Genomic DNA, 14,428 nt, shown 5'->3' on the forward strand with positions numbered 1-14,428 from the left:
CTCATGAAGAATACCGTGATTTCCTGATACCACTCCCTGAATCACAATGTGGCTGGCTTAGATCATATGTAATAATTGTGGTATATGTTAAGCACTTACTATGTGCCAGGCACTATATTAAGTTCTGGGGTAGATAATAAGGTAATCAGGTTGAACACAGCCCATGTCCCACATGGGATTCACTTCTTTTTTTTTAATTGGTATTTGTTAAGCACTTACTATGTTCCAGACACTGTATAAGTACTGGAGTAAATACAAGATTCTTTCATTCAATAGTATTTATTGAGCTCTTACTGAGTGCAAAACTCTGTATTAAGCGCCTGGAAGAGTGTTATACAACAAACACTGTGGCTTAGTGGAAAGAGCCCGGGCTTGGGAGTCAGAGGTCATGGGTTCTAATCCTGGCTCCCCACTTGTCAGATGTGTGACTTGGGGCAAGTCACTTAACTGCTCTGTACCTCAGTTACATCAACTGTAAAATGGGGATTAAAATTGTGAGCCCTATGTGGGACAACTTGATTACCTTATATCTACCCCAGCACTAGAACAGTGCTTGGCATATACTAAGTGCTTAACAAATACCATCATTGTTATTATTATTAATAGCAAATAGACACATTTCCTGCCCACAACATCCCACCTGCCCTTTTTGGTGAAATATTACTGTCAGAAGTGTCTTCTCTCTCACACACCTCCTTCCTGCAAGTCTATCCTGTTTGCCAACAGAGACCTCAGATATTTTGATCCCATCCAATTTTTTCAAATTATAATGCCCAATTTAGCCTCCATCCAAACCACCTTCACCTTGATAACCAACCCTCAACTCCACTCTTTCTACTGAACTCAAAACACTCACTCCCCTAATACTTCATCAATCTTGTACTAGTAATCCACAGACCTAGATCACCTCCATGGTCTGCTTCCTTTGCTTCTGTGCACAAGCCACAAAGCACTACTGGCAAAAATAAGGCTGACCTTGTCTGCCTCAAATTCATATTGGCGTGCTTTACCTCTGTCCTCTCCTCTGCCTGGAAAAAATATTTCTTCATCCTTATTGCCATCCATGACCATTGCCCTCACCAGTTGTTTTAGACCCTAAACTCATTCATCAAGCCCCCTGTCTCCCTACCTCTTCCATCCCTTGCCCCAATGACCTGGCTACCTACATTATTGAAAAAATTGAAACTATCAGACATTATCTCCCTAAAATCTCCCTTACTCCTCTCCAGTCCCTCCTTCCTCCTGTTCCTTTTTCAACTTTCCCATGCTTACCAGTAGTATCTCGAGAGGTGATCTCCTGCCTTCTCTCAAAATTCGTCCCCTCAATCTGTGCATCCTACCCTATCTCTTCACAACTTATAAAAATACTTGCCAGCTCCCTTCTTCTCTCCCTAACCACCATCTTCAGCTTGTTCTCTCTCCAATGCCTTCCTTCTTCCCTGCTGCTTTCAAACATGCTCATGTCTCCCCTATCTTAAAAACAAACCAACCCTCCCTTGACTGCATGGCTCCCTCTAGTTATCGCCCCATCTCACTCCTAGCATTTCTCTCCAAACTTCTTGAATGAGATGTCTACACGTGCTCTCTCAAGTTCCTCTCCTCCAATTCTCTCTTTGACCCCTCTAATCAGGATTCCATCCCCTTCAGTCCACAGATACTGCCCTCTCAGAGGTCACCAATGATCACTTTCTTGCCAAATCCAATGGCTTCTATTCCATCCTAATCCTCCTTGACCTCTCAGCTGCCTTGACCAACCCCTTTCCCTGGGAACTTTATCAACTCTTGATTTTACTGAGACTGTCCTTTCCTGGTTCTCCTCCAATCTCTCTGGCTGCTCATTCTCAGTCTCTTTAGAGGGCACCCCATCAGCCTCCTACTCCGTAACTGTAGGGGGTCCCTCAAGGTTCAGTTCTGAGTCCCCTTCTATTCTCCATCTGCACTCACTTCCTTGGAGAACTCATTCTCTCCCATGGCTTCAACCATCACCTCTATGCAGATGATTCCCAAATCTCCATCTTCAGCCCTGAGCTCTCTCCCTCTCTGCAGTCTCACATTTCCTCCTGCCTTCAGAATATCTCCACTTGGATATACTACAAACACCTCAAATTTAACATATCCCAAACAGAACTCCTTATCTGACTTTTCTATCATCTTGGACAACACTAGATTGCTACCTGCCACACCAGCCTATAATCTTGGCATTATCTTTGACTCATCTTTTTCATTCAAACAACACATTCAATCTGTCACAAAATCCAGCTTCACAACATTTCTAGAATCCACCCTTTCCTTTCCATTCAAACTGGTACCCTGATGACCCAAGTACTTATTATTTTCCACCTTGACTACATAGCCTCCTCGCTGTGTATGAGTTATTGATTGAGATATGTAGACATGGAAGTCTCGGGATGTGGGGAGAGAGTGCTTTCTTCAGGATTGACCTGGTACCAGCACCAAGAGGGGAGGGTAAACTAGTCCCTGAAGCCCTCCTTACTATCAGGGAGGTAAATGGGCTTCAGATGAATGGTGGTGGCACTGCAGGAATTTGGGGGGTGTTAGGCAGACATCTCCAACCAACAGATCTCTGAAAGGGAAGGTCTAGAAGACTTTAGAACCCAGTGGAAGCTAATAGACACTCTTACATTGACTTCTTGATTTCAGGCTGAGAATTCCCTATATCTGATATCCCAACACACCTGGAACCCAAGTGGCAGGCAGAGACAGCTAGGGGTTCACACTGTGGGTCATGTAGCTAGTGAGGACAGCTACCTCATTTGAGCTTTTTGCCATTGCACCCCATCTGCCAGGCTGCTGCCCACCATCAGAGAGGTGGAGAGAGGGGCTAAAAGGAGGGAAGTCAGCGATCTGTGGCATGTACACAAACCTGTGGAGATTTTTTTGCAGCAGATAGGGGAGGAATTGTAGTGAGGCAATAAGGTCTTGTGGAAAGAGCATGGATCTGGAGGCAGCACCTTGGCCAAATGGATGAGCACAGGTCTGGGAGTCAAAAAGCCATGGGTTCTAAACCCTGCTCCATTGCTTGTCTGCTGTGTGCCTCACTTACCTCATCTGCAAAATGGGGATTGAGACTGGGAGCCCCAGTTGGGACTGGGACCATGTCCAATCCAATTTGCTTGTATCCACTCCAGCGCTTATTACAGTGCCTGGTGAATAGTAAGTGCTTTAAAATACCATAATAATAATAATAATAACAATAATTTTCTAATTCCAGCTGTGAGATCTTGGGGAAGCCACTTCCCTTCTTTGAGCCTCAGTTATCTCATCTGTAAAATGGGGATATGATTCCTGCTCTCCCTTTCTCTTAGACTGTGAGTCTCATGAGGGACAGACACTGTGTTTCATTTGATTATTTTGCACTTACCACAGCTCTCCACTAAATTATATTTATTTCCTGGCACAGTTCTTAGAAGCCTTCTAAGATCTTCAGTGGCATCACCACAATAAACCTCTCAAACTACATGCACTGGAAAACTTAATAAATTGAGATTTATAGATTGAGACTTGACAGGTTGAGACGAAAGCAAATTAGAATAAGAATAATTATGGTACTTGTTAAACACTTATTTTGTCTCAAGCACTGTTGTTAAGCTCTGGGGTGGATATAAATTAATCAGATTGGACAGTACTGTCTGTCCCACGTGGGGCTCACACTCTTAATCCCCATTTTACAATGAGGTAACTGAGGCCCAGGGAAGTTAAGTGACTTGCCCAAGGTCACACAGCAAATATGTGGCAGAGCTGGAATAGAACCCAGATCCTTCTGACTCCCAGACCTGTGCTCTATTCATTAAGCCATGCTGCTTCTGAACTTGAACCCAGGACTCAAGATTAGTTGGTAGAAGATGGATCCATTAAACAATACTGACACTCAATACTTATTGTTTGAGCTTTAAACTCCTTGAGAAGACAGACTGCAAGTGTATAGGGGAAGAAAAATTTTCTTGAAAGTCCAGACCTCATTATCAGGATATTGCCCAAAACAAGTGCTATTTCCTGTGTTGAGATGAGGCTTTGATCAGAGCTCAGGACATGTATTTTTCTCTAGGAAGGGGCTGGTTCAAAGAAAAGATTAAAGGAAAGAGAAAGATAGGTGGAAAAAGCTTCTCTACAAAATGGGCCAAGATAAAAGAAGCCATAAATGTCAATATGTATAGAATTGGAAAGAGGAGCACTGATATTTATCCAGAGAAGTCAATTGAAGAACAACTGATCCACCACTGACTGCATAGGAAGATTGAATGAAAAAGGGAAAAAAAAATGACCCCCTATTTCATTTTGATCCCAGTTCTGATTGAAATGTTTAAGAGCTCATTAGTTTCTCTTTGCTAGATAAAATTGTTTCTATGGGATTCTGGTTGGGAAGAATCTCAGGCCAGATCCAATAAGGCTTAAACAGACCAGAAATAACATTTCCCACCTCTCTCTCCCTTAAAAAAGCTGTGTTTCCCAAAATTGAAACTTGATTTAGAGTCCTGAATAATATGCAAATGAAAAAGTCCTCCCTATATGGGTTAGATTATTGCAGAAAATGAAAGAATGAAATACGCATGGATTTGGTCTCTGTATTTATTTGGTTTCTCACTTCTGAAATCTTTTTTTCTATGGAAGAAGAAATAATTCTTCTATAGAGTAACTGGATACCAAGTAAATCATTACAATTACCCCAGAAACCAATGAGACTACCAAATGCTGAATACATTAAAGATATTCATGGGTGAAATATATCCTTTTTTGGCATTTAATGTAGAAAAATAACAATTGCAATTCATATTTTTTAAATTAAATTAATATCTGTTTGGGTCCCTTTAGGTTTCCCAAAGGTTCAGAGACAGTATGCAAGTATACTCTGCCATCCCAAACTCAAGGGGGGATATGGGTCATACAGAGTTGGAAACTGTTAACTTTCAAAATGCCCACCCACCCTGAGGTTAAAAAAAAAATTAAATGGAAAAATGGGAACAGAGTTTGCACATATATGGATGGGAAACAGTGTGGCTTAGTGGAAAGAGCACAGGCCTGGAAGTCAGAGGATGTAGGTTCTTATCCCGGCTCTACCATATGTCTGTTGGGTGACCGTGGGCAAGTCACTTAACTTCTCTGTGACTCAGTTATCTCATCTGTAAAATAGGGATTAAGATTGTGAACCTCATGTGGAACATGGACTTTATCCAACCTGATTAACTTGCATCTCTTCCAGTGCTTAATACAGTGCCTGGGATGTAGTAAACACTTATTAAATACCATAAAGTTTATACTTATTTTATTTTTAAAAAATGTTTGGCATAGGTAATATTAGTCTACATGACAAAGGACACCCAGAGAACAGAGATAGGAGTTCATTTAAGATTGTCTCTTGAAGTCTATGTTCTATTTAATGGGTGAGTCCTCACACATACCAGTTTTGAGGGAAGTATATTTCATAAAATCTGAATAGTGCACTTCAGAATCTCACCAAAATTAAATCAAGACAATTATACACAGGCCAGATCAGTCAAGCTCAGACTTACTGCCTTAGTAAAAGAGAAAGAAAAGAGTTTGTGCTGGCCCTAATCAAGTGCCCATATTGCTAAAGCCCCCAAGTGCTAGTCTTCCATTTCTGTGCAAGATTACACTTTGGCGTATGGAAATTCCAGGGCATCATCACTATATAAACTGAAAGCTTGCTGTGAGCAGGAACTGTGTCTACCAACTTTGTTGCTCTCTATTTTCTCAGCTGCTTAGTACAGTGCTCTACACACAGCAAGGGTTCAATAAATATCATTGTTCAACTCATCTAGAATCTCATCTCTGAAGTTACAAGTGGCTTGAAATTATGGAAAGGACTGAGTCCTACCGTGGATATAGTTGGTTACACCTGTCTAACTGAATTTAGTTATAGTGAGAAATATTTCTAAGAACTAGGAAGCAACATGTTAGCATTCCCAGGGAAAGTGAATTTTCAGTCCAATCCAAAGAGCAGCTGGACCTGCATCCTAAACCAGGTCTGCCATTTACCTGCTCTGTGACCTTGGGCAAGTCACAAATTCTCTGTGCCTCAATTACCTCATCTGTAAAATGGGGATTAAGACTGTGAGACCCATTTGGGATGTGGACTGTGGTCAACCTGATCAGCTAGTATGTGCCCCAGCACTTAGTAAAGGCCTGCCACATAGTAAGTGTTTAATAAATACTGTTTTAAAACAAAAAAAATCTTCTCATTGATCTTGGTTTGTCTATCATCATACATCCTATTGGGTCACGGAAGTCTCGTACAAGACTGGAAACTAATTTGATAAAGGATTATGCAAGTGGTGTGATCCAAGATTTATTGAAGCTAAGATATCAGTCTTGGCTCTCTTGCCTATTTAGATTCTCATCTCTGTTCAGTGTGTTTTGAATAGGCTAGATCAGTGTTAGGTGCGCCTTGGGCAAGTGTAGTCATGCAACACATAATTCAATACATTTGCCAGAATTTGTGCTCAAGGTACTAAGTGGTAGTTCATTACCTTTCTAGTGACAGCCTTTACCCTTTAAAGTGTAACAAGAGGTGGATCACTCCAGTATTCTCCCCATAATTCCCTCCAAGACAAATGATTATGAAGCCCCAAAGTCAGTTGAGACATAATTGTAAAAACCTTCGGTATGCAAAAAAATATACATTTTAAATTATTAGACTCTGTAGCATATCACACAGCATTTTAGGTCAAATTTTCTGCCAAGTTTCCATGGGTGGGGTGGGAGGGGCATAGATTTGATTGAGAAAGGAACTATTAAATTAATAACATGAATTTCCACATCCCCTCTTGAAACACTTTGCTAATGCTGATTAATGAATTTAACCTGGTATGAGATTCAGAAGACCACCTAGGGCAGAAACAGAATCTTCTTAACTGTGGGTGGTGTCTTATGTAGAGCCCCCCTATGGAGTGTAGGGGAAGGATAAGGGAATGGTCTCATTTTCAGGTTTAATACACTTTGGAGAATGCCTGCGAGGAACAGTCAATGTTATTCTATTCCTGCAGGTAGGAAAGTCAACTGAATATAAGTAGATCAATGTCACAAAGACAAATCTAAGAATCAAGTTAGATCGTTCGGTGAAAATGACCCAAGGCATCGTTTTAGAGAGAATTAGACAAGGGAAAACCTGAATTTCAGTGAAAGACTGGAGAAGGGTGAGAAGGAAAACATGGGACAGCATATCCTAGTGGATAGAGCACGGGCCTAGGAGTTAGAAGGACCTGGATTCTAATCGTAGCTCTGCCATTTGTTGGCTTTGAGACCTTGGGTGAGTCACAACTTCTCTGGGCCTCAGTTTCCTCATCTATATTAATTAAAACTGTGAGCCCTCTCTGGGGTAGGGGCTGTGTCTAAATGGATTAATTTATATCTACCCCAATTCTTAGAGTAGTGCTGGCTCATAGTAAGTGCCTAACAAATACCATAAAAATAAAACAGAAACAACCACAGGTGCCTGAGATATAGTAATTTTATTCTGAGTGGCACATTAGACTGTAAGCTCCTCCATTAGAGTCAAAGTATTCTGTGGACAGGAAACTTATCATGTGCTTCAGTTGTTCTTTCCCTAGCCCTTAGTACCAGTTATCACACTCAACAGACCCTTGAGAAAATACCATTACTTCCACTGGTAGGACTACCAGAGTGGTAAACAGCAGTGTGGTCTAGGGGGAAAGAGTATAGGTCTGGAAGTCAGAGAAAAATAATAATAATAACAATAATGGTATTTGTTAAGTGCTTAGTATTTACCAAACACTCTTCTAAGTGGTGGAGTAGATAGAAAGTAAACAGGTTCTTTCACATGTGACTCACAGTCCTAACCCTAATTTTACAGATGAGGTAGGGTTCTAATCCCAGCTCTGCCACATGCCAGCTGTGTGATCATGGCTAGTCACTTAACTTCTCTGTGTCTCAGTTATCCTGTGTATAAAATGGAGATTAAATCCTACACCCTCCTACTTAGACTGTGAGTCCCATATAGGATAGGGACTATGTCCAACCTGATTAACTTGTATCTACCTCAGCACTCAGAACAGTACTTGGTACATAGTAAATGTTTAACAGATGTGATAATTATTATGAATTATTATTAAGTGCAATACATTGTATTTAATCTTAGGAAATACAGCTGAAGCTCAAGACACAGTCCTTACTACCATTATACAAGGCCTGAAGTGGTGGCAGTGATGAAAAAGAGGGAACTTGAGTATCTAGGCTCAGGAAACTGTGGAGTTGGAGAACTCATTCATTCAATCATTCAGTTGTATTTATTCAGCACTTACTGTGTGCAGAGCATTGCATTAAGCACTTGGGAGAGTATAATACAACAAGAAATGACACATTCCCTCCCCATCATGAGCTTACAGTCTAAAATGGGTAAACTCCTTTATACTGCACTAATATTCCTTTTAACTCCTTTATGCTGCATTAATACTACTAACAGTTTTCTGCTGAGAGAAGGGTGGATACCTAAACAAGTCCATATGAATTAGGAGAAGGGAGACTCAGTTTTGAGGTGCACCGTAAGTGTTTAACAAATACCTCAATTATTATGATGATAACTTTATGGCTAGATCAATGTTATCAACCTCCTGGCTGCTCTTCCTACCTCCAGTTTATGCCCTCTTCCCTCTCCAATCTATGCCACCTGTTGCTGCATGGATTATCTTCCTGTATTTATTTATTATTATAATTTATTGATTCATTCCTGTATTCATTCATCCATTCAATCGTATTTACTGAGAGCTTACTGTGTGCAGAGCACTGTACTAAGCATTTGGGAGGGTGTTGCTCAACACACACATATCCACTCTTCAAAACCCTCCACTTGGTCCCCATATCCCTTCACAAACAAACAAAGATACCTCAGAATTGGCTTCAAGGGTCTCTTCCAACTCACTTCGCCTTATATATTTGGTTCCTTTACCTGCTACTCCCCAACCCGCTACCTTCTTTTCTCCCAAAATATATTTCAATCTTGTCTTTCCCACCCCAATTCTCTTACTTATGGTGCTCCCCAGATTGGAACTCCCTGTCTCCTCAGATGGGACAGAACACTATCCTCACCACACTCAAAGCACTCCTGAAAACCCACCTCCTCCAAGAAGCCATCCATGATTAATACCTGACACCCCAAGTCATATAAACCTACCAGTCAACTCTAGAGCTAACATACTCACTTAAACCCACCCTCGACATTTATGTGTGTCCATTTATTCAATTGCAATTCAATTATTTATTTTGATTACTCTGTTTTAAATACTTCAAATCAGATTGCCCCCTTTGGGTGAAATTCCTTGTGGGAAGGGATGGTATCCTTTGCTTGTTTTTAACTTCCCAAGAGCTTACTACAGTGTGTTGCACTGAGTGAGCACTCAAGGAATGCTGTCTCTACTACTTACTAATATTACTACTATTACTACAAACTACTACCTCCTCTAAGACTCCTACCATGGCTCCCACTAATGCTACCCTTTTCCTGACCCTTTCAAATCCTGATCGCACAAACGATATGGAAGCCCTTAAATTATCTTAGCTAACTCAGATCTGACTAAGTGGAGATTTAATTATCAGTGATTTTAGCAGAGGACACATAAGCCAATTTTAGATAATTGAAATTTCTTTCAGATAATTGAAATGTCATATAATTGAGGTCTAGATAATCAAATTTTGACTAGATGGAAATGCATCATTAATACAAACTTGCTAGAGTCTAGTTGACATCCTAATAAAAATAAAATAATATTTTGGACTTCAAGCATACTTTCTTCTTTAAACAAGTGCAATTACACTTTGGCATTAAGAAAATAATTTATAAAGGTTGAATAACAACTACCATCTCTATGCTGATGATTCACTAATCTACCTCTCCAAACTTGACCTTTCTCCTTCTCTGATGCTCTGCCTTTAGGACATCTCTACTTGGATGTCCCAATGACACCTCAAACTTAACATGTCCAAAGCAGAACTCCTTCCATCTTCCATCATAAACTCAGTCTTCCCAGTCTTTATCATCACTGTAGACAACACCACTATCTTTCCTGTTTCACAAACCAATAACCTTGGCATTATTCTTGGCTCTCCTTTCAAAGTCAAGCCACATATTCAATCTGTCACCAAATCCTGTCAGTTTTATCTTCTCAACATTTCTAAAATCCATCCTCTCTACTCCATCCAAACTGCTACTACACTGACCCAAGCACTTGTCATATCCCACCTGACAGCTTCATCAGCCTCCTTACTGATCGCCTGTCTCTTCCCACCAAGCACTTGCTTCACTCTGCTTCAAGGATCATTTTTTTAAAGACATTCAGTCCATGTCTCCCCACTCCTCAAGAACCTCCAATGGTTGCCCACCCACCTCCATACCAAACAGAAACAGAAACTCTTTGCCACTGGCTTTAAGGCCCTCAATCATCTGTCTCCTTCCAACCTTACCTCACTGATTGAGGGCCTTGAGGTATTTGTTAAGCACTTGCTATGTACCAGCCACAGTTCTAAGTGCTGGAGTTGACACAAGCAAATCAGGTCAGACTCAGAGACTGTCTTTCCCACATGGGGCACAGTGTTAATCCCCATTTTCAGTTGAGGTAACTGAGGCATAGAGGAGTTATATAACTTGCTCAAGATTTTATAGCAGACAAGTGGCAGAGCTAAAATTGGAACTCAGGTCGTTCTGACTTCCAGGCCCATGCTCTATCCAATAAGCCATGCTGCTTCTATGAAAGCATATCTCCCCCAAAGGAGACTAAGGTCTTAAGAAGTTTTTCCCCAACTAAGCCTTCATTTCCCCTACTCCCTCTCCTTTCTGCATCACCTATGCACTTAAACCTGTAACCTTTAAGCAATTTATATTCATTCATTCAATAGTATTTATTGAGCACTTACTATGTGCAGAGTACTGCACTAAGCACTTACCCTACCCTCAGTCACACAGGACTTATTTATATAACAGTAATTGATTTCAAAGTCTGGTTCCCCTCAAGGCTGTGAGCTCCTGGTGGTCAGAGGGTGTGCCTACCAACTCTTTCAAATTATATTCACCAAACCCCCTGTGTAGTGTTCTGCTCAGAGTAAGTACTCAGTAAATACCACAGATTAATTGATTCTTTGGCTACTTGATGTATGTTAAAAATCAATCAACCATCAATGGCATTTATTAAGCTCTTTCAGTAAGTGGAATACTACTTACTAAACACTTGAGAGAGTACAATGTAACAAAGATGTTAGACACTCCCCCTGACCACAAAGAGCTTATAGCCTAAAGAAGGAGACAGATATTAAAATAAAATAAAGGGAGAGGAAATAATGGCATATAAAAATATATACATATATGCTGTGGGCCTGGGATAAGTAATGAAGTGCTGAAGTGTTTAAGAGGCATACTGTCATGTGTACAGGCAACACAGAGGGGAGGGCTGTAGGGGAAAAGAGGGCTTAGTCAAGAAAGGCCTCTTGGAGGAGATGTGATTTTAGAAGGGATTTGAAGTTGGGTCAAATTTTTTTTTTTATATGATATTTTTTAAGTGCTTTCTATGTGCCAGGTACCATTCTAACAGTAGAAACAAGGTAATCAGGTTGGATACAGTCCATGTCCCACATAAGACTCACAATCTTAGTCCCCATTTTATACATGAGGCGAATGAGGTACAGAAAAGTTCAAGATCACACAGACAAGTGGTGGAGCTAGGATTAGAACCCAGGTCCTTCAGGCTCACAGGCCTATGCTCTAACCATACACACATATGAAAGGGGAGGGAGTTTCAGAACTGGAGGAAGATGTGGACAAGAGGTCAGTGTTAGGTGATACTGAGGTACAGAGAGTAGTTCAGCATTAAAGGAGTGAAGTGTGCAAGCTGGTCTATAGTAGGACATCAGCAAGGCAAGGTAGGAGGAAGTGAGCTGATTGAATGTCTTAAAGCTTATGGGAAGGAGTTTCCATTTGATGTGGAGGTGGATAGGTAAACACTGGAGGTTCTTTAGGAGATGGGAGATATGGACTGAATGGTTTCTCAGAAAAAAGATCAGGGCAGCAGAGGGAAATATGGACTGGAAAGGGGAGAGACAGAAGGCAGGAGCTCAGTGAGGAGGTTAATGCAGAAGTCAAGGTGGGAAATAATACTTGTATCCATAATCATGAAGATGGAAGCCAGGAAGAGGAACAATCGCACTTCCAAGTATCATTTTGTACCACCACAGGGTCCAAATGCTGGGCCGACTGGACCACTGGCATGACCTCTTTTAGTAATAGCTTATGTCCTTAACATTAACAACAGCTTTGCAGGTATGAAACATTTATTTCACTACATAAGTTACGTAGAAACTTCCAAACTTCTTTAATAGACTAAACACTGGGTAGCACAGTGGGATAGTACAAGTGTTGCTTTTTGACTTTATAGTGCCTCATTTATATTTGAGAAAAAATTCTATCAGCACCAGAATCAGCATCGGACTTCAAGCATTAATGAGAAATGAAAGACTTTTCAATGAAGTGTTAACAAAAAAGATGCTTAGAAATGGGGGTGAAATAAGCGATGAAAAGACTTAGATTTAGACTCTGTGGGGAAATTAGCAGCTCAAGAAAAACAGGATTACTAACCACATTAATTACTTGGTGAGATTATCAGAACTCATATATTTCTCTGTACCTCTCTGTTACCCTTTCTGCCCTCACCATTCCTCAGAAACTTGTCTGAATGTGGCTTGATGTTCACACAAAGAGCAACCTTAGATTCAGAGATGATATGGATTTAGTCCATAGGATCAAACTTGCCCTCACACAACCCTGCCAAGAGCTCGCTGGCATCCTTGAGTCCTATTTCTCCTTCAGCACTCATTCAATTTTCTGCCAAATCCTGTCCATTCTTCCACGCGATATTTTTCAGATCCGCCCCTTCCTCTCAACTCAAAAAACTACCCCAGTGGTATAAGCTCTGATATATAATAGCTAGGATTCTTGTAGATCTTCCTACCTCCAGCCTACCTCCTGCTCTCCAATCTATGTTACACACTGCAGTTGGAACCATCTTCCTAAAGCGATGCTTGGCACACATCCCTCCACTTCTCAAACCATCCTCTCACTCTCTATGTCTCTTCACATCACAGCTCCTCATTATTAGCTTTGAGGATTCATGGCTTCAGTTTAATTTGGGGCTTTCTATTCTCCACTTCATGGGTCTCTGAGCAGTGTGAGTGTTCTAGAATGACACTGTCAGTGGATTCTCCACTTCCACTCCTGAAAATAGGAAACAGCGGGTGCTTGTCGATGGAGATGCCCTCAGAGGAAACTGAGGGAAAGGAGAAGGTGGTTTTTAGTTCTGATCTGTGGATTGAGAGACTAATAATTATAATAATGATGATGATATTTGTTAAGCTTTTACTATGTGCAAAGCACTGTTCTAAGTGCTGGGGGGTGGGGGGGAATACAAGGTGATCAGGTTGTCCCAAGTGGGACTTACAGTCTTAATCCCCATTTTACAGATGAGGGAACTGAAGAACAGAGAAGTTAAGTGACTTGTCCAAAGTCACACAGCTGACAAATGGTGGAGATGGGACTAGAACCCTTGACCTCTGACTCCTAGGCCTGTGCTCTTTTCACTGAGCCACGCTGCAGGATTCTCCCTACACACAGTGTGTCCCCAAAGACTCAGAGCCCCATTTTGGGGTGGGAGAGAGACAGGGGAAGGAACAGGGTCAGGTAGCTATTATGCACAAGCAACGAATCACCAGTACCCAGCTGGAATTAACCTTATGTGGTGGGATATCCTGGAATGCTATGGGGTTTGTGACAACCTGAAGGGGACCTCCTCCAAGTCTCACCTGCTCCAGAAGGATCTGGCCTGACCAGGGCCCGTATCCTGCATCAGGCAACCCATATGGTAAGAAAGACTTGAACCTTCTGAAGCCCCTCAAATACAGTCCTAAGGCAAGCTGGATTTCTCTGAGTTCCTGAAGGTTTACAGACACTTATCAGAGCCCTGGAAAGATCCAAGAACTCTAAGTGACCCAAGTCAGGCAGTAGCAGAATTAATTCATTCAATCATATTTATTGAGCACTTCCTGTGTGCAGAGCACTATACTGAGTGCTTCAAAAGTACAATTCAGCAACAAATAGAGACAATCCCTGCCCACAGCGTGCTCACAGTCTTGAAGGGGAAAACAGATCTCAAAACAAGTAAACAGGCATCAATTACATCAGTATAAATAAATGGAATTATAGATATATACACAGCATTAATAAAATAGAATTATAAATGTGTACATATATACACAAAAAGTGCTGTGGGGTGGGGAGGAGGATAGAGCAGAGGAAGCAAATGGGGTGATGGGGAGGGGAGGGGGAGCAGAGGAAAAGGGGGGCTCAGAATGGGAAGGCCTCCTGGAGGAGGTGAGATTTCAGTAGGGCTTTGAAGGG

Source organism: Ornithorhynchus anatinus, chromosome 1, assembly GCF_004115215.2.
Source record: "Ornithorhynchus anatinus isolate Pmale09 chromosome 1, mOrnAna1.pri.v4, whole genome shotgun sequence".
NCBI lineage: Eukaryota > Metazoa > Chordata > Mammalia > Monotremata > Ornithorhynchidae > Ornithorhynchus > Ornithorhynchus anatinus.